A 22,632-nucleotide genomic window follows, 5' to 3' on the forward strand; every position below is an offset into this window, starting at 1 on the left:
AACGTAAGAACTCCTCTTTTTATCTGGTCTACAGACAATTGTGAAAGAAGAAATCTTCCTCTTCGGGGAAAACTTTTGAATTCCAGTTGATACCCGTGGGTCACGATTTCCAGTGCCCAGGGGTCCTGAACATCTCTTGCCCAAGCCTGTGCAAAGAGAGAAAGTCTGCCCCCTACTAGATCCGGTCCCGGATCAGGGGCCGCCCCTTCATGCCGACTTGGTAGTAGCAACAGGCTTCTTGTGTTTACCCTTGTTCCAAGCTTGGTTGGGTCTCCAGACAGACTTGGCCTGAGCAAAATTCCCTTCCTGCTTTGTGGAGGAAGAGGAAGAAGAGGATACTCCTTTAAAGTTCCGAAAGGAACAAAAATTATTCTGTTTACCCCTCAATTTAACAGACTTATCCTGAGGTAGGAGATGGCCCTTGCCTCCAGTGATGTCAGATGATTTCCTTCAAGTCAGGCCCGAATAGGGTCTTACCCTTGAAAGGAATAGCCAAAAGCTTTGACTTAGATGACCAAGACTTTAACCACAACGCTCTATGCGACAAAATGGCAAATCCAGCATTCTTAGCCGCCAACTTAGCAATTTGAAAGGCGGCATCTGTGATAAAAGAATTAGCCAGCTTGAGAGCCTTAATTCTAAGATATCCGCTAAAGGAGACTCAGTCTTAAGAGACTCTAAGGCCTCAAACCAAAAGGCCGCCGCAGTGGTAACTGGTACAATGCATGCCATAGGTTGCAAGAGGAAACCCTGATGAATAAACATTTTCTTTAGAAGACCCTCCAATTTCTTATCCATAGGGTCTTTGAAAGTGCAGCTGTCCTCAATAGGAATAGTTGTACACTTAGCCAGGGTAGATATAGCTCCTTCTACCTTAGGGACTGATTGCCAGGAGTCCCGAACAGTGTCAGATATAGGATACATTTTCTTGAAATTAGGAGAGGGTTCAAACGGGATACCCAGTCTGTCCCATTCCCTCTTAATAATTTCCATAATTTTCTTAGGAACTGGAAAAACGTCAGTGTAAGCAGGCACCTCTAAGTATTTGTCCATCTTACACAACTTCTCTGGTGGTACCACAATAGGGTCACAGTCATCCAGAGTCGCTAAAACCTCCATAACTAAAAGACGGAGGTGTTCAAGCTTAAATTTAAAGGATATGACGTCCAAATCTGTCTGAGGTAACGCACTTCCCAATTCGGAAAGTTCCCCCTCAGATAGAAGTTCCCTAACCCCCAATTCAGATCCCTGAGAGGGTACATTGGAAATAGCCAACAACGCATCAGAGTGATCAGCATTCACATTGTCCTCTGTCCTACTGCGTTTACCATGTAACACTGGCAACTTAGATAACACCTTTGTAAGGGTAGTTGACATAACTGCAGCCATATCCTGCAAAGTAAATGAATTAGACGCGGTTGAAGAACCAGGCGCCGCTTGGGTGGGCGTTAAAGGTTGTGACGCTTGGGGAGAAGCTGGCGGTACACCCAGATTCCATTCAGCTTGAGAATCATCTTTACACACATTTTCTTTACATAAAATTTGTGCTTTGGATTGTAAGGTCCTCTCAGTACACGAGGGACAAAAAGTCAGAGGGGGGTTCCACAGTGGCATGTAAACACATAGAACAAGGAGTTTCCTCCTCACTGTCCGACATGTTAAACAGACTAGCAGTACTGATAATAGCCGTACCTTGCTAAATATTAAGTTGTGATTATACTAAATACCAAAAAAACTGCACTGAGCCTTTAAATTTTAAAAGCGCAACTATTTTACTGAAAACTGCAAAAAACGCTTTTTAGCCAGAAAAAAAAAACTATTTTAATGTGCCTAAAACGCTCCTTAATACTGTATCCACTTGCAAGATATGTCCAAATACAATATCACTCAGAACATAAATTTTATTAAATATACAATTATTGGCCTCTGCACCACGCCACAGCTCTGCTGTGGCACCTACCTGCCCCCGGAATGAACCTGTTGCCGGATATATCGTGAAAGGACTTATCGAGTGCAGACAACTTAAGCCTCCAGCCTCTGCTAGCTATGCGATGTCTAGGAAGACTGCGCAACAGAGCGTGCGAAAATAGGCCCCGCCCATCGTGGGCGTACTGTATCTAGACTAGGACTCGCATGGGTCACCATGCAAACAAACATGCCTGACAAAATAAAAATGTGCCAAGTGTTCAAATGCAGACAAAAACATAATTTATGTAAGAACTTACCTGATAAATTCATTTCTTTCATATTAGCAAGAGTCCAGGAGCTAGTGACGTATGGGATATACATTCCTACCAGGAGGGGCAAAGTTTCCCAAACCTCAAAATGCCTATAAATACACCCCTCACCACACCCACAAATCAGTTTAACGTATAGCCAAGAAGTGGGGTGATAAGAAAAAAGTGCGAAAGCATCAAAAATAAGGAATTGGAATAATTGTGCTTTATACAAAAAAATCATAACCACCACAAAAAAGGGTGGGCCTCATGGACTCTTGCTAATATGAAAGAAATGAATTTATCAGGTAAGTTCTTACATAAATTATGTTTTCTTTCATGTAATTAGCAAGACTCCATGAGCTAGTGACGTATGGGATAATGACTACCCAAGATGTGGATCTTCCACACAAGAGTCACTAGAGAGGGAGGGATAAAATAAAGACAGCCAATTCTGCTGAAAATAATCCACACCCAAAATAAAAAGTTTAAATCTTATAATGAAAAAAACTGAAATTATAAGCAGAAGAATCAAACTGAAACAGCTGCCTGAAGTACTTTTCTACCAAAAACTGCTTCAGAAGAAGAAAACACATCAAAATGGTAGAATTTAGTAAAAGTATGCAAAGAAGACCAAGTTGCTGCTTTGCAAATCTGATCAACTGAAGCTTCATTCCTATACGCCCAGGAAGTAGAAACTGACCTAGTAGAATGAGCTGTAATCCTTTGAGGCGGAGTTTTACCCAACTCGACATAGGCATGATGAAACAAAGATTTTAACCAAGATGCCAAAGAAATGGCAGAAGCCTTTTGACCTTCCTAACACCAGAAAAGATAACAAATAGACTAGAAGACTATCTGAAATCTGAATAGCTTCAACATAAGATTTCAAAACTCTTACCATATCCAAAGAATGTAAGAATCTTACCAAAGAAGTCTTAGGAAAAGACAATAATTCCTCCCTAATGTTGATAGAAATCACAACTTTAGGTAAGAATTGAAATGAGGATAGCAAAAACCACCTTATCCTGATGAAAAAAATCAGAAAAAGGAGACTCACAAGAAAGAACAGATAATTAAAAATTGTTCTAGCTGAAGAGATGTCTAAAAAGAACAATACTTTCCATGAAAGTAAATAATGTCTAGAGAAAACATATGCTCAAATAGAAGAGCCTGTAAAGCCTTTAGACCCAAATTAAAACTCCAAGGAGGAGAAAATGGCTTAATGACAGGTTTGATAAGAACCAAAGCCTGAACAAAATAATGAATAACAGGAAGGAACACTGCCTTACCCTGATGAAAAATCAGAAAAGGAGATCCACAAGAAAGAGCAGAAAACTCAGAAACTCTTCTAGCAGAAGAGATAACCAAAAGGAACAATACTTTCCAAGAAAGTAATTTTAATGTCCAGAGAACGCAAAGGTTCAAACGGAGGAGCCTGTAAAGCCCTCAGTACCAAATTGAGACTACAAGGAGGAGATATTGACTTAATGACAGGCTTGATACAAACCAAAGCCTGTACAAAACAATGAATATCAGAATGAATAGCAATCTTTCTGTGAAAAAGAACAGAAAGAGTAGAGATTTGTCCTTTCAAAGAACTTGCAGACAAAACCTTATCTAAACCAACCTGAAAAATTGTAAAATTCTAGGAATTCTAAAAGAATGCCAAAAGAATTTATGAGAAGAACACTAAGAAATGAAAGTCTTCCAAACTCGATAATAAATCTTTCTAGAGACAGATATACAAACCTGTAACATAGTGTTAATCACTGAGTCAGAGAAACCTCTATGACTAAGAATCAAACGTTCAATCTCCATACCTTCAAATTAAATGATTTGAGATCCTGATGGAAAAATGGGCCTTGAGATAAAAGGTCTGGTCTTAACGGAAATGTCCAAGGTTGGCAACTGGCCATCCGAATGAGATCCGCATACCAATAACCTGTGAGGCCATGCTGGAACCACCAGCAGTACAAACGAACGCTCCATTAGAAATTTGGAAGAACTAGAGGCGGAAGATATAGGCAGAATGATAATTCCAAGGAAGTGTCAATGCATACGCTACTTCCGCCTGAGGATCCCCGGACCTGAAATAGGCCCCTGGGAAGTTCCTTATTAAGACGAGAGGCCAACAGATCTATTTCTGGAAGCCCTCACATCTGAAAAATTGAAAAACATATCTGTTAATCAAGCTTTACATCCGGGAGAATGGTCTTTACCCAGAGATAATCCGCTTCCCAAATGTCTATACCTGGGAAAAGGACCCCAGAATTTAGATAGGAGCTAGATTTAGCCCAAGCAAATATCCGAGATACTTTTGTCACAGTCTAAAGACGGATAGTCACACCCTAATGATTGACATACACCACAGATGTGATAATGTCTGAAAAAAAACAATAAACGTCTCTTCTTCAAAAGAAACCAACTGAAGAACTCTGGGAATGCACGGAGTTCCAAAATATCAAATGGTAATCTCGCCTCCTGAGATTTCCAAACCCCTTGTGCTGACAGAGAACCTCAGACAGCCTCCCAACCTAAAAAAACTCGCATCTATAGAGATCATGGTCCAGGTTGAAAGAATCGAAGAGACCTGTAGAACTAAATGATGGTGATCTTAACCACCGAATCAAAGATAGATAAACATAGAATTCGAAGATTTAAAAAGTGAAATCCTAGAATCCCTGCACCATTATGCAGCATAAAAAACTGGAAAGGTTTTCTATGAAAATGAGCAAAGGGAAATGAATCCAAAGCTGCAGCCATAAGACCTAAATTTCCATGCATATATAGCAACTGAAGGAAATAATAGAGACTGAAGGTACCGACAGACGGAAACCAATAAGAAAAAAAAAATCACTTAACTGTTAGAGACAAAGACAGTGACACAATCTATCTGGAAACCTAAAAAAGGTGACCCTTGTGTGAGGAATCAAGAGCTTTTGATAAAAAGATCCTCTAACCATGTCTTGAAAAAACAAAGTTGAATCATTGAGATTCCGTAGTCTCAGAAAATAAAAATAATCTGAATGAAAACAGAAATGTAGATATGCATCTATTGTATCTAATGAAAACAAATAATGCTATCACTGACCAAAAAAAGTCAGAATAGACCATATAAATACCAATCTAAAAGATGGTACATTTATATAATAAAAAGATTTTCTATCTTTGGAACAATGAATAGTTTGAATAAAACCCCAAAACCCAGATCCTAAAAATGGAACTGGAATAAATACCCCAGAAGATTCCAGATCTGAGCAGCGCTTGAGCCCCAACAGGTGATCAGCCGCACTTCAACATTACCCAAAATATATGGGACTGAAACACATTAAGGAAAGTGTTAGCCTTACTGGAATAGCTGGAATATAAGAGAAAAAAAAGACTTCTCAGACTGTTTTACTTCAAATTTTATTTTGTACCCAAAATCTAAGAATTTTGGACCGAATAGAACCAAAAAAAAAAAAACTTCTAAATAAAAACATGTTACTTGGGTAAGAATTTAGAATTTTGTTCTTTAGTAAGAACAACCAAACTAAAATAAGCTTAAAGTTTTAGTCTAAGAACTTAATCTTGAAGCCCAGAGTAACAGTTAAGAATTGAATCTAATATGAATCAAATAATTGATTATCTTGGAAAAAAAGAAATAAGGATTTTTTAGAAATCACAAAATTTCTTCTAGCTAAAAACAGCTAAAGACATAGCTTAAACCTCATTTGTGAAAATATTCAATAAAAATGAAGAAACAAATAAAATTATTAGCATGTTAATCCAGTGAAGGGACCAGCCAACACACCGGACTTGCATAAACAAAAATGCAAGACAACAAGACAAATGCAACAGCACCCAGTCTGAACCTCAAATGAGCAGTAGACTTTGTCCCTTAACAATGCTAAATAATACATAATCTGATACTTGATCTTTAAAGTAAACAGAAAAAATGGAGCAAAAGCAACATCATCCAAATAAATTACAGGTCCAAGAAAAGTACCTGAAAATAAAAAAAATTCCTTAAATAGGATACAACCATTTAAAAAGAAAATAAATACTATTTTGCTATAGAAACAATAGCATAATTTAGCAGGAGTAGAGATAGCCCCATTAAATTGGAGAACCCTCAAAATTGAATTTAACTGCCGGCAAAGAATATAATTTAAAACCTTTGAAGAAAAATGTCAGCCTATTCCATTCCCTAGTATGAAGGAATGGAAAAAACCTCTGAAGACACAGAAGATAAAATAAGCAGAAATAAAATGTTAGCTAGTTATGAAAAAGAACTAGTTACCTCAATATCCAAAATAATCAACACCTTTTCAAAAACAAATTTACTCTAATAAAAAAATTAAAAAGTAGATTTGTTAGTGTCAATATCTGATGAAGAAAAGTTCTGAAAGAGAAAAAACATCATCAGAGAAGGATAATTCAGTATGTTGTTGGTCATTTGAAACTTTATCAAAAAGAAGTTTGAAAAAGACCTAAAAAATTTTTAATAGAAGGCGCAAAGTCAGACAAAGCCTTAACCTAGAATCAGAAAAATATTCTTATAAATTTTCTAAGTATATCTTGTACATAAGATGTAAAAAGAAAAGCAATACATAAAGCATAAATACTAATGGATTCTGCATGTAAAAGTTTATCATGATAACTTATTACAAACCATAGCTAAAGATAAAGATTCATAACATTTAAAATAAATGAACTTAGCTTTGGTAGGACTTCTTAGTCAACAGGAATCCCTCAGTATGTTCTGATCCAGGAATAATTTATGGAAAATCTTGCAATATGTAATAGAAAAAAACAACATATAAAGCAAAATGATCAAATTCCTTAAATGACAGTTTCAGGAATGGGGAAAAATGCAAAACAAGCCTCTAGCAACCAGAAGCAACAAAAAAGTGAGACTTAAATAATGTGAAAAAAAGTGGCGCCAAGTATGACGCCCACATTTTTTGGCGCCAAGTATGACGCCCACACTTTTTGGCGCAACCACGTGTAAACTTCCGGCGTAAACTATGGTGCCGGAAATGACAAAATTTTGCGCCAAAAAAAATTCGCGACAAGAATGACGCAATAAATTGAAGCATTTTCTGCCCCCCGCTAGCCTAACAGCCCGCAAGAAAAAAAGTCAATTAGAAAATTTCTTAAGGTAAGAATTTTTTTTTTATTCATATGCATTTTCCCAAATAATGAAACTGACAGTCTGAAAGAAGGAATACTGATTATCCTGAATCATGACAAATATAAGTTTAAAGACATATTTAGAACTTTACGTATAAAGTGCCCAACCATAGCTTAGAGTCACAAAAAATAAGACTTACTTACCCCAGGACACTCATCTACATATAGCAGATAGCCAAACCAGTACTGAAACGAGAATCAGTAGAGGTAATGGTATATAAGAGTATATTGTCGATCTGAAAAGGGAGGTAAGAGATGAATCTCTACGACCGATAACAGAGAACCTATGAAATAGATCCCGTAGAAGGAGACCATTGAATTCAAATAGGCAATACTCTCTTCACATCCCTCTGACATTCACTGCACTCAGAGGAAAACCGGGCTCCAGCCTGCTGTGAAGCGCATATCAACGTAGAATCTAGCACAAACTTACTTCACCACCTCCACGGGAGGCAAATTTTGTAAAACTGAATTGTGGGTGTGGTGAGGGGTGTATTTATAGGCATTTTAAGGTTTGGGAAACTTTGCCCCTCCTGGTAGGAATGTATATCCCATACGTCACTAGCTCATGGACTCTTGCTAATTACATGAAAGAAAGCCCTTCTCCCCTAAAGACAACATATACAACAAAACATACACACAATAACTCCTTTACATGAAAGAGGAAATTGCCTGTTATCTAATGAGGGGTCTCATAATCCTTTAGGGAGCAGATGATTGCATAGAAATAGCACATTGGGCAATTTAAACGACACTTCAAGTGACCCCTCGTTTGAAAGGTGGAGTGGCTGCTCATTGAAAGGAGGGGTCATGTGCCCAGGCGGCTGGCTATCTGCTGATCACTGTGGCAACAACGATCACCTCACAGAACCATCAGGGCTGGCTGTGGTATCCCTTATGTGAACCACGAGAAAGACAAATGTGTGACCCCTTATTTAAATGCAGAAATCCTCAACATTCAAACTAATGCACCTAACAATTGTAAGGTAAGCCAAAGGGATGTGAGACTGTGTGCGACATAGCTGACAGGGAAAAAATAGCTCAGATAACCCACAAACCACTCTTAACGGACTCTTCCTTTTGTATTGATTCAAAAAGATATGATTTATTTACTGCAATGATGCTCTGCAGCACAATGGGATGGAAACTCTTGGCCTCAAAGGCAGGGAGGGGACCTTAATCAAAGTAAAGTTTGGCCATTTTTTAGCAGGCGATAATAAGCAGTTATGATAAGGGCCTAGTATATGCACCTACATATCTGACATATATCCAGAGCTACTTCTACAAATGCTCGCGTAGTATAGAGCTCGAAACCTGATCCCTCCCCTGCACCAGCAACTTTCAAGAGATCTTTACAAAGTATGTGAACTTTTTTTTCATTGTTTCCCATCAAATAATATGACTTATTTGTTGTCTGAGAGCTGCTGCCTTAATGTGTACCTCCTGTTCTCAACTTTTGCACCTTTTAAACACTTGACTATAGTCAGCAAGGTCAAACAAAACATCTGCCATAAGTAACTACCCACAGCAAGGAGACACACTGACTTCATCTTGCCCCAGGACGTTTGCATCCTAGCTTTGCTACCCAAAGACATTGTCCTAGCTTAAATAACAACTAAAACAAACATAAATTCCATTTCTTTTTTAAGACACGATGAGTCCACGGATCACCTTAATTACTAATGGGATATTCACCTCCTGGTCAGCAGGAGGAGACAAATAGCACCACAGCAGAGCTGTTAAATAGCTCCTCCCTTCCCTCCCGTCATTTTCTTTGCCTGTGTTAGTGATAGGAAGAGGTAAAGTGAGGTGTTAGTATAGATTCTTCAATCAAGAGTTTATTATTTTTAAATTAGTGCAAGATTGTGCTGCTTTGTCCTTGGGTGTAGCCGTAGTCCATATCAGTCTCTTGAGTAGAGCTTTGGTTGCTTTAGAGCAATGGGAACTTGTGGGACATAATTCTCACTGTGCCTCCCATAGATTGTTTGCTGCCCTGTTGGTAAAAGTCTGAGGGAAGAGAATATACTCAGTACTTTTTTTGTCCCACAAGCCTACGTAAGGAAGAGGACCTCGCAAGCCGGTGGGCTGCCTTCCTGCCGGGCAGATTTCTAAGGTAAGTGCTAAATTCTTTTTTCTGGAAAGGATACATACTCAGAAAAATTTGGCACTTTATATACTCTACATTGGACACTAGATGACATTATCCCTAAGAGGGAAGGGGGAAATGTTAACGGGCAGTGAATGCAGGGACTGGAGGACGCGGTGAAGTGGCTCTGTTTTTTATGATGTTACATATTTGCAGCTCCCAACGGCTTAATTTTACTTTGCATCCGTCTGGGGGGGGGGTTTAACCTGTTTTGTACATAACAGGATACATGTTAAGGGGTAAACAGGTTAGGTGCAATTTTACTTCTGTTGGCTTCTTTTATGTTAGTAGCCGACCGGGAAGTTTGTCTGTTTAAAGGTATTGCCATGTTGCAGCATGTCTGTATAAACAATTTATAAAAGCTCGGCTTCTACTTTACTTTTTGCCACCCGGGAGGTTTAGCTGGAGACGCCCATGATGGGCGGGGCTAAGATACGCGCCATTTGTTTGCGCGCTCCTTTGTCTCCTTCCAGAGTGTAGTCTGAGGAGTTTAATTCTGTGATCCGGATGCCTTCTCTATTGTGCTGTGACTATGCAGCGGAGAGGCTTGTAATCATTACAGGATTGGCATTGAGTGCTGCGGATGCCTTCTCTGCTGCGTTGTGAACCACGAAGCAGAGAGGCTTCTCATGAACAGTACGGTTTAAGTATATTGAGTGCTACGGATGCCTTCTCTGCTGCTCTGTGAATCATGCAGCAGAGAGGCTTCACACACAGTACGGAACAAGCGCGTTGAGTAGTCTGGATACCGTCTCTGCTGTGTTGTATAATACAGCAGAGAGGCTTTACATGAAATGCAAAATTTGTACTTTTTCATCCGATGTCTGGATGATTTCTCTACAAAATTTAAATGAGGTCTGGAGATCTTTATATTCCCTAAAGAATCTTTCTTTGTTAAAAAATAAGTATTTAACATTTAAAGAAACCGTACCATCCATTTTTGTTGAGGGAACAGGTTAGGACGTTTCCTTTATCATTTAAAGTCACGATAATTTTTGTGATGAGATTCAGTTTTATATAATAAAAAGGAAATTTATGCTTACCTGATAAATTGATTTCTTCTACGATACGATGAGTCAGATTCAGCCTTACTTTTGGGATATTATCCTCCTGCTAACAGGGAGTGGCAAAGAGCACCACAGCAGAGCTGTCTATATAGCTCCTCCCTTGACTCCACCCTCCAGTCATTCGACCGAAGGTATAGGAAGAGAAAGGAAAAGCTAAAAAGGTGCAGAGGTGACTGAAGTTTTTTTTAAAAATAAAATAAATACTGTCTTAAAATGACAGGGTGGGCCGTGGACTTGTCGTATCGTAGAAGAAATCAATTTATCAGGTAAGCATACATTTCCTTTTCTTCTACAAGATAAGACGAGTCCACGGATTCATCCTTACTTGTGGGATACAATACCAAAGCAACAGGACACGGATGAACGGGAGGGACAAGGCAGATACCTAAACGGAAGGCACCACTGCTTGAAGAACCTGTCTCCCAAAAATAGCCTCACAAGAAGCAAAAGTATCAAATTTGTAAAATTTTGAAAAAGTATGAAGGGAGGACTAAGTCGCAGCCTTACAAATCTGTTCAACAGAAGCATCATTTTTAAAAGTCCATGTGGAAGCCACAGCTCTAGTGGAATGAGCCGTAATTTTTTCAGGAGGCTGCTGGCCAGCAGTCTCGTATGCCAGGCGGATGATGCTTTTCAGCCAAAAAGAGAGAGAGGTAGCCGTAGCTTTTTGACCCCTACATTTCCCAGAATAAACTATGAATAGAGACGATGTTTGACGGAAATCTTTGGTCGCTTGTAAGTAAAACTTCAAGGCATGAACCACGCCCAAGTTATGTAACAGACGCTCCTTAGAAGGATTAGGACACAAGGAAGTAACAACAATTTCCTGATTAATATTCTTATTTGAAACAACCTTAGGAAGGAATCCAGGTTTAGTACGCAAAACCACCTTACCAGAATGGAATATAAGATAAGGTGAATCACAATGTAACGCAGAAAGCTCAGAAACTCTTCGAGCAGAAGAGATAGCAACTAAGAACAAAACTTTCCAAGATAACAGCTTAATATCTATGGAATGCATGGGTTCAAACGGAACCCCTTGAAGAACATTAAGAACTAAATTCAAACTCAGGCTTGATTCTGATTAAAGCCTGACAAAAAGACTGAACGTCTGGGACATCTGCCAGACGCTTGTGTAGTAAAATTGACAAAGCAGAAATTTGTCCTATTAAGGAACTAGCTGATAATCCCATCTCCAATACTTCATGGAGAAAGGACAAAATCCTAGGAATCCTAACCCTACTCCACGAGTAGCCCTTGGATTCACACCATTAAAGATATTTATGCCATATATTATGGCAAATTTTTCTCGTGACAGGCTTGCAAGCCTGAATCAAAGTATTAAATGACCGACTCAGAGAATCCTCGCTTAGATAAAATCAAGCGTTCAATCTCCAGGCAGTCAGCTGCAGAGAATTTAGATTTGGATGTTGGAACGGACCTTGAATGAGAAGGTCCTGCCTCAAATGGTAGTTTCCACAGAGGTAGAGATGACATGTCCACTAGATCCACATACCAAGTCCTGTGTGGACACGCAGGCGCTATTAGAATTACTGAAGCTCTCTCCTGTTTGATTCTTGCAATCACACAAGGCAGGAGAGGACATTGTGGAAACACATAAGCCAGGTTGAATGACCAAGGTACTGCTAGAGCATCTATCAGTACAGCCTGGAGATCCCTTGACCTGGACCCATAACGTGGAAGCTTGGCATTCTGTCGAGATGCCATTAGATCCAATTCCGGTATGCCCCATTGTTGAATCAATGATGCAAACACCTCCGGAAGGAGTTACCACTCCCCCGGATGAAAAGTCTGACGACTTAGAAAATCCGCTTCCCAGTTCTCTACTCCTGGGATATAGATTGCTGATAGATGGCAAGAGTGAGTCTCCGCCCATCGGATTATCCTTGATACCTCTATCATCGCTAGAGAACTCCTTGTTCCCCCCTGATAATTGATATATGCCACAGTCGTCATGTTGTCCGACTGGAATCTTATGAATTTGGCCAGAGCCAACTAAGGCCACGCCTGAAGCACATTGAATATTGCTCTCAGTTCCAGAATATTGATTGGTAATTGAGACTTCATTGGAGTCCAAGTACCCTGAGCCTTCAGGGAATTGCAGACTGCACCCCAGCCCAAGAGGCTGGCATCCATTGTCACTATAACCAATGATGGCCTGCGGAAGCACATTCCTTGGGACAAATGATCCTGTGATAACCACCAAAGAAGAGAGTCTCTGGTCTCTTGATCCAGATTTATCCGAGGAGATAAATTTGCATAATCCCCATTCCACTGCCTGAGCATGCACAGCTGCAGTGGCCTGAGATGAAAGCGAGCAAACGGGACAATGTACATTGCTGCTACCATTAATCCAATGACCTCCATACAGTGAGCCACTGATGGCCGAGGAATGGACTAAAGAGCTCGGCAAGTATTTAGAATCTGATTTTCTGACCTCTGTCAGAAATATTTTCATGTCTACCGAGTCTATCCGAGTTCCCAAGAATGGAACTCTTGTTTGTGGAACAAGTGAACTCTTTTCTACATTCATTTTCCAACTGTGAGTTCTTAGGAAAGACAACACAATGCCCGTGTGAGATTTGGTCAGATGATAAGTTGACGCCTGAATCAAGATATTGTCCAGATAGGGCACCACTGATATGCAGGAGAACCACGAAAAGGTTTGAGTAAAACCCCTGTCCCAGCTTTGGAACTGGACAAATTACTCCCATGGTATAGAGGTCTTTTACACAGTGTAATAACGCCTCTCTTTTTGTCTGGTCTACAAACAAACGTGAATTCCAACTGATACCCCCCTGGGTCACAATTTCCAATGCCCAGGGATCCTGAACATCCCTTGCCCAAGCCTGAGCAAAGAGAGAAAGTCTGCCCCCTACTAGATCCGGTCCCGGATCAGGGCTGCCCCTTCATGCTGTCTTGGTAGCAGCAGCAGGCTTCTTGGCTTGTTTACCCTTATTCCAGGCCTGGTTAGGTCTCCAGACATCCAGACAGACTTGGATTGAGCAAAATTCCCTTCCTGTTTAGTGGAGGAAGGGGAAGCAGAGGGTACTCCTTTGAAATTTCGAAAGGAACGAAAATTATTTTGTTTACCCCTCATCTTAAGAGGTTTGTCTTGAGGTAGGGCGTGACCTTTACCTCCAGTAACTACAAAGAACTACACTTATGACAGAGATCAGGGATACTCAGACTCTACTAAAAAAACATCAGTATGATCCTGATTTTAAGAAATATGATAAACAATTTGAAATCAAAATGAACACATTTAAAAGGGAACTATGGCAATTCAAGTCAAGAAAGATGACCAGGGATAAAAGAGACTATGATTCTAACCAGGTCTATAGATGGACTCAGGAAGACAATTCTAAAAGAGGGTATAAAAGAAATTTAAAAAATAAAAACAAACAAAGTAACTGGAAAGGGAATAAGAAGGGCAAAAGTGTAACATTTTCAGACACCGAGTATGAGTGTGACTCATCAGATGGTGATTACCCAGATGCAGGTGAAACTGCAGCAGTCTTTCAAGAGAATGATGCAGTATATTACAGTGAAAATCCTTCTTCACAGTCAAAAAACGGGCAGGCTCTGGCCACGCAAGAAGTGAGAAAAAAACACACAGAGGTAGTCGGGGTGGTTGCAGAAGAAATAAAGGAAGTACAGAAGAACAAAAAAACAATCAAAACAAGATCACAAAGGGGAACGAAGAAATATGCCTAATTGATAAAAATGTGGTCAATTTATCTTCTGTACCTTTGACTTCTGCACAGGTTGATCTGCTCTCGAAAGGTCTAAATTTTGTGCCTTCACATCACTTTAACATCTTTGAGACAATCCTAGATATTAATAGGTTTGCAAGAAAAATAACTTTGAAAAAACATTTTTTCAAGAAGGATGAGGAGGCACAAAATGAACCTGACATCAGTTTAGAAAGAGCAGAAGAAACCAATGATGTTGCATCAGTGTCCAATCTAAACTTTTCAGAACTGAATACACTGAGGGATCTAGACCAATTATTAAATGAGGGAGACACAGATAAGAGCGAGTGCCTTCAAGAAAGCAATGTCTCAATAAAACATATCAAGAATAAAAGTACCTTTTATCCATTTAAGACACGTTCAAAGGTAATTGATATTTTTCAAAAGACAGTAGAATTCAAGTTACGTAACTTAGAGAAATCAGTGACAGAAACAAATAAAAGCAAAAAGCAAGCTAATTTGACATACAAAGAAAGAATGGCTCTGAAAGAACTGTCTGAGAATGATAATATCATAATCAGACAGTCAGACAAGGGAGGTAATGTAGTCGTCCTCAACAGAGCTGACTACATTACAGAGGCTAAAAGACAACTTAACCAGAGGGATGTATACACAAAACTCAAGGAAAATCCGACTAGTAAATTTCAAAAGGAGATTGTGGATATTATTGGTTATGCACGTAAAAACAACATTATCACACAATCTACTGAGGAAAAGTTGATAGTGTCACATCCGGTGACACCAATTTTTCATCAGTTGCCCAAGCTTCATAAGGATCCCCTGTCCCCGCCTGGAAGACCTATTATAGCGGGGATAGGGTCTCTAAATGAGGCTCTCTCAGAACTTGTTGATACTTTTTTGCAGCCGTTGGTATGCCAACTACCTAGCTATATTCAAGATACGACATCTTTTATAAATAAAATCTCTAACATTAAATGGGAAATCAACTATAGACTTATGGTTGTGGATGTTACTTCATTGTACACGTCTATTGAGCATAACAAAGGCCTTCAAGCTATAGAATTTTTTATCAACACTATGTGTGACTTTGAAGAGGCTACCAAGACATTTCTGATGAGAGCAATAGAATATTTGTTGTCGCATAACTATTTCATGTTTCAGACAGAGTACTATCTCCAAAGACGTGGGACAGCGATGGGGGCAAAATTTGCCCCATCCTATGCCAACCTTTTTATGGGTTGGTGGGAACTGTCCTACGTCTTTGGAGATAATAACCCATTCAGAGGTGAAATAATTCAATATTATCGTTATATTGATGATCTGTTCTTCATTCTGGACTGTGATGCCACAAGGGCAGATTATTTCTGTCAATATCTCAATTGTAATCAGCAAGGTATTGAATTTACGGGAACACACAGTCAAAACAGTGTGAACTTTCTCGACCTCACAGTCCAGGGTGGGGAAATCGGATCCCCTATACAGACTAAAGTGTATAGAAAGGAAACGGCGGGAAACACCCTATTACAATTTGAATCTTGTCACCCACGACATGTTTTGAGGGGTATACCGAAAGGGGAATATATCCGCATTAAAAGGAATTGTTCTAAAGAAAGTGAATATCAGCATCAGGCTAGTGAGGCCACAGTTAGATTTAGACAGAGAGGGTATCGAGATAGTATCCTTACTACAGCAAAAGAAGATGTGGATCAGATTCCCAGAGAACAGTTACTTCAATATAAATCAAAAAAACACAGAGACAATAATGATAATTTGAGTAAGATCAAGTTCATTACCACATATAGTGCAGAATACACTAAAATATGTAATATAATTGAAGAATCTCTTCCAATTTTGTATTCTGATCCAATTATCAAAGAAATTCTGGACACAGGGTGTGAATTCATCCCTAGGAGAGCAAAAACTTTGGGCAACCATTTGTCGCCCTCAGATATGAGGCCTAAAAAAAGCAAATGTTGGTTAAAACAGAAGAAGGGATGTTTCAAATGTAGACGTCCCGTTTGCAAAACATGTGGTTTCATTTGTGAGGGCGATAGATTTGTTTCTAATAAAACCCAAATGGAATATGACATTAGATTTTTTATTAATTGTACGACAACACATGTCGTCTATCTTCTGACTTGTGATCTCTGCAAAATTCAATATACAGGGAAAACTAAACGATCCTTAAAAGATAGGTTCTTGCAACATCTTAGGTCTATTGAGGACGAAGATAGTGACACACCAGTATCAAGACATTTCAAAACAAAACACAATTCAGATGTCTCTTCCCTTAAGATACAGGCAATTGACCACATCACAACATGGAAGAGAGGTGGTAATAGGGAAGCATTGCTAAACAAAAAGGAGATTTTTTGGATGTTTAGATTGCAAACTAGCGAACCGGATGGATTAAACGTCAGACGTGATTTGGATGTTTTCACTTGAGTTTAAAATATTACTCTAGGCCTTTTTTCTGTCAATAGTATCTGTCATTGAATGCCAATATATATATTAGAAAGTGGTCTGTCTTTTGAAGGAGGTATTAATATATTGTTTGTATATACATTATATGAAAGCTATGTCACTACAATGTTTCTTTATACTATATATATGTCCTGTTTAAGAATAGCACTTTAAAAGTGGAAATATCTAGATATTTTATAGGATTTATTTTGTTTCTTATAGCTATTCTGGAAAATATTAAGATGTTATTGTATTAGGACATATTCACTGCTAATATAATTGTTTTACAAAAGGTTTAAAATGTTGTGACAGTTGTTATCTCAACTTGTGGAAATAGGTAACCAATCAGGTATTTCAACAGTGTGATGTCATGATCAAGTTCAGCCTTTTAAGAGGCGTTTGAGCTGATCCCCAGGTAAGCAGTGATCAAGTGCACCTGGTGCACGAAACATGTCTGCATGGGGATCAGCTCACTTGCCTGATTGTTAGAGTCACTGCTGGCTCTGTATAGGACATCCTGGTTTTGTCCTTTTTAACGTTTGGAATAAAGTTCTTCTTTTTATATACCCAGCTGCCTGGAATTTGACTTTATTTGTTCTTTTGAGCACTTTCAGCAACATATTCCTTTCTATTTGAGCGCCTTCTCTACTTTTGGATTCTCTTTACCTCCAGTAATGTCGGAAATGATTTCCTTCAATTCAGGGCCGAATAGGATCTTACCCTTGAACGGAATAGCTAAAAGTTTAGATTTTGATGATACATCAGCAGACCACGATTTTAACCATAGCGCTCTGCGCACCAAAATGGCAAAGCCTGCATTTTTCGCCGCTAATTTAACAATCTGAAAAGCAGCATCTGTGATAAAGGAATTAGCTAGCTTTAGAACTCTAATTCTGTCCAAATTGTCCTCTAAGGGCGTCTCTACCTTCAGAGACTCAAGGGCATCAAACCAGAAAGCCACCGCCGTAGTTACTGGAACAATGCAGGCAGTAGGCTGTAACAAGAAACCCTGGTGAATAAATAATTTCTTTAGAAGACCCTATAATTTTTTATCCATAGGGTCTTTGAAAGAACAACTGTCCTCAATAGGTATAGTTGTACGCTTAGCTAAAGTAGATATTTCTCCCTCCACCTTAGGGACAGTTTGCCAAGAGTCCCTGATGGTGTCTGATATAGGAAACATTTTCTTAAAATTAGGAGGGGGAGAGAACGGTATCCCTGTTCTATCCCATTCCTTTTTAACAATTTCCGAAATTCTTTTGGGAACCGGAAAAACATCAATGTAAGTAGGTACTTCTAGATATTTATCCATCTTACACAATTTTTCTGGAGGAATTGCAATAAGTTCACAATCATCCAGAGTCGCTAGGACCTCCCTGAGCAACAGGCGAAGGTGTTCAAGTTTAAATTTAAAAGGACGCTAAGTCCGAATCTGTCTGAAGTAACATTCCCTGATTCTGAAAGTTCTCCCTCAGACAATTCCCTGACCCCCAATTCAGAGCACTGTGAGAGTGCATCGGAAATGGCTAAAAAAGCATCAGAGGGTTCAGTATTTACATTAATACCTGGCCTACTGCGTTTACCTTGCAAAACTGGCAGTTTAGATAATACCTCAGTGAGGGTAGTTGACATAACTGCAGCCATATCTTGCAGAGGAAAATAATTAGACGCACTAGAAGTACTAGGTGTCGCTTGTGTGGGTGTTAAAGGTTGTGACACTTTGAAGAGAATCAGGATATGCCATCCAATTCTCCCCGACTGAGAATCATCCTTAGACACACTTTCATTTCCTAAAATATGTTCTTTACAGTGTAAGGCTCTATCAGTACAAGAGGTACACAATGTAAGTGGGGGTTCCACAATGGCTTCTAAACACAGAGCAATGCGTTTCCTCAATGTCAGACATGTTAAACAAAGTAGTAATAACCACAACAGTTGGTAAACAATTTATTTATTGAAAAAAATAATTTTGTAAAAAACTGGTACTGCGCCTTTAAGAAATAAAAGCGCACAATCTTTTTCTACACACACTTAAACGCTTATAAATGCTCAAAAACTATGTATGTCTAAAATAATTGCATCCCACATGCAAGAGCAGAAATTACCCTCTACAGGAACATTAAAGCAAAAAAATTCAACTTGCTAAATAACGACCCCTGCACCTCGCTACAGCTCTACTGTGGCACCTACCTGCCCCCAGAGAACTGACAAACGAATAGGCACCAATCCGGATAGTGTAAAACACAGATAGGGCCCAACTGGAGCTAATGTCTGCTGCCTCCTTCAGAGTAAACTGCGCGTCTGAGGCGTGAAAATAGGCCCCACCCACAATGGACGTCGCACTAATAATTTAAACTACCGCATGGGAAGCGGTTATAAACAGCCATGTGGTCCCCAATAAATAAATACACCAAACGATATAAGTCCTTTTCTCAGCAATAAAAAAAAAAAAAGACTTATCCTCTATGATAAATAGTAAAAATGCCCCAGTGTCTGTATTCCATGCTGCGTATCTACTTAAGCTGCATATGTCAGAAAAAACACCCAGGAGAATCAGTAACACTCTTATTGATTATAGGACTACTGCTTACCCTGTACCCATTAAAAGGAACCAAATCAGCCAGTTCTGATATATTAAATTTCCTCAGAAGTAAAGGGCTGAAACATACCTCAAATGCCGTTTGTTGCATGAGACTGTCCTCCACACTGAAGAATTTTCTCATATTGCCTTCAGATCTGTGGGAACTATAATTGATCTTAGTAACTGCTGCTAAAATCATCAATTTTCAGGGGGAAATCTTCTGCCATATCCTCCCTGAGAAAAAAAATAGTACTCACCAGTACCATTTAAAATACAAAACATCTTGATTGAAGAAATTAAAACTATCATTTTATCACCACTATCACTTTACCCTTCCTGTACTAGCATAGGCAAAGAGAATGACTGGGGGGGTGGAGTCAAGGGAGGAGCTATATAAACAGCTCTGCTGTGGTGCTCTTTGCCACTTCCTGTTAGCAGGAGGAGAATATCCCACAAGTAAGGATGAATCCGTGGACTTGTATCTTGTAGAAGAAAAGGGAATAAGGATGCTATTCGCATGTTTTGTCTTGATACTTCTGGGGAACGACCAAAGACTTTGTTCCCCATGTAAAGAGTTTTTGTTTTGTTTTTTAAAACAAAAAACAAATTCAGAGCCAACATTGCCTCGGATGTTTCAGAAGCATTCGGACAGTGTTTAATAATTTCTGCAGCCTTCTCAAGTGTCCTAAAAGCGTCCATTCATCCAGTGCCCTGCGCTTCCTTCTTGGGGTTATCTTGCAAGACATTGTTTCCCTCTGTGCTTGTCAGGTGTGTTGTCGGCTTTTCCCATGCTGCAGGGAGAGCGCAAGAGGAAGACTAAATATTCAGTGAGTGAGGTTTCTGTCGCAGTAGATTACTATCTTAGAGGTTCCCTCCAAGTTACATGAGGAAGGGGATACTTTGGTAGTATCTGAGGGTAAGATCTCAGTCCTGACGGTATGATTCCTCCTGCTGATACTGAAGTAGTATATTCAGGTTTAAGCTAGCTCTGCTCCGGTTATTACTAAGGAGTTTTTAGCTACTCTGGAACGACATTTCAGTCGTTAATTTTATGTGGTACCAAGAAGCGGTACTAGGAAATGAGTGAATGGGTATAAAACTTTTATTTACATCTCCTATATTGACAGAGAGGTTTTTATTAGAGGACCTCTCAAGGAGTCTTAGAAGACAATTTCCATACAGACCAGGAGACTTCTATCCCTATAGAGGATAGCTATTCCCTTTCAGGATCCCATAGATATTTGGGTAGTGCGTTTGCTCTAGATGACAGCCCAGGCTGGTATTGCTACCTTTTACGGCAGCATACTAGCTCATAGTTCTATTCGGACAGATAATGCATAGGGCAGATAGCTCAGCATGCTAGGGTGCTGTGGCTGAGCTCTGTAGCAACCCAAGGGTTGCAGGTTTGATCTGGTTCAAGAACAGGGTCTGAGATTTATTTCATTCTGGTAGTGGTTCCCAAAAAGGAGGGAACCTTCAGACCAATTTTAGATTTCCAGAATCTAAACAGTACTGTCCTTTTAGGAGGAATCTTTTCGTACCATCCTTACTTTGATCCAGGAGGATCAATTTCTGACATGTTTAAAAGGACAGGTATCTGCATGTTCCCATCTATGGGATCACCACAAGTTCCTATGATTTGCCTTTCTGGACAAATCTTTCTAGTTCATGGCTCTTTCTTTAGGTCTTGCCACAGCTTTCAGAATTTTAAATGGTGCATTGCAGCTCCATATTTAAACAGTTCCATATTAAAAGGTCATCCTAGTCCAGGGGACTTAGTTACAACAAGCAGGTTCACTCTCGGAAAGAGTTTCTGAGTCCTAAAATTTAGGTAATGTTCTGGGATCTATGTTAGATTCCCTATCAATGAGTTTTTTTCTGACAAAAGTCAGGAAATCAAAGATTGATACTTTTCTTGTTCTTCAGCACTCTCTTCGGCCATCAGTGGCTCAGAGCATGGAGGTAATCAGGCTGATGGTGGCAATGGACAACATTTATTTGTTTGGTTCCATCTCAGACCTCTGCAGTTGAGCATGCTCAGGCAATGGAACAGAGATTATGCGGATTTGTCTCTGTGAATACTACTGGATCAGGAGGCAAGGGATTCTCTTTCATGGTGGTAAACTCTGGATCATCTTTCCCAGGGAACCTGCTTTCGCAGACCTTCTTGGGTGACTGACAACAGTCGCCAGCCTTCTAGGGTGAGGAGCAGTCTGGAGTTCCCTAGGGGCTCAGGGAGTTTGGACTCAGTCAGAGATTATTCTTCCTATAAACATTCTGGAGCGGAGAGCGATTTTCAATGCTCTTCTGGACTGGCCTCAGTAGTCTTGGTCCAGTTTATCAGATTCCAGTCGGACACCATACCGTCAATGGTTTACATCAATCTTCAGGGAGGAACGTGGAGTTATTTAGCGATGACAGAGGTAACCAAGATAATTTAGTGGGCGGAGGCCCATTCTCGCTACCTGTCGGCAATCCACATTCCAGGGGTGGACATCTGGGAGGTGGACTTTCTGTGCAGGCGGGCTATTCTTCCGGGGGAGTGGGTACTCCATCCGGAAGTGTTCTCCAGTCTGTATCTCAAGTAGGGTCAGCCAGAATTAGATCTCATGGCATTTAGACGGATTGCCAAGCTCCCGGGACTCCCAGGCGGAACTGATAAATTTGCTGGCGGTTCCTTGGACCTTCAGTCTAGCATACCTATTTCCCCGTTTGCGCTTTTTTCTCGGGTCATTGCTCAAATCAAGCAGGAGAGGGCGTCTGTGATTCTCATTGCTCCAGCTTGGCCTCGTAGGATTTGGTATGTAGATATCGTGGACATGTCAACTTTACCATCTTGGAGACTTCCGTTGAGGAAGGACCTTCTAATTCATGGGCCCTTCCTTCGCCCAAGTCTAGTTTCTCTGAAGCTGTCTGCTTGGAGATTGAACGTTTAATCTTGTCCAAGCGGGCGTTTTCTGACTCGGTCTTAGAATTCATGATCAGGCTCGTAAGCCGGTATCGTGAAAGATTTACCAGAACATATGGAGTTAATATCGCTGTTGGTGGGAACCCAAGAGCTACTCACAGTAGAGTTGCATTTTCCTAGCATTTTGTTTTTTCTCCAAGAGGGTTTGGAGAAGGGTTTATCGTCGAGTTCCCTAAAGGGTTAATCTCGGCCTTATCTATTTGGTTACACGAATTTGGTTACACAAACGTCTAGCGGATGTTTCAGATGTACAATCTTTTTGTCAGGCCTTGGTCA

Source organism: Bombina bombina, chromosome 5 (assembly GCF_027579735.1).
Source record: "Bombina bombina isolate aBomBom1 chromosome 5, aBomBom1.pri, whole genome shotgun sequence".
NCBI lineage: Eukaryota > Metazoa > Chordata > Amphibia > Anura > Bombinatoridae > Bombina > Bombina bombina.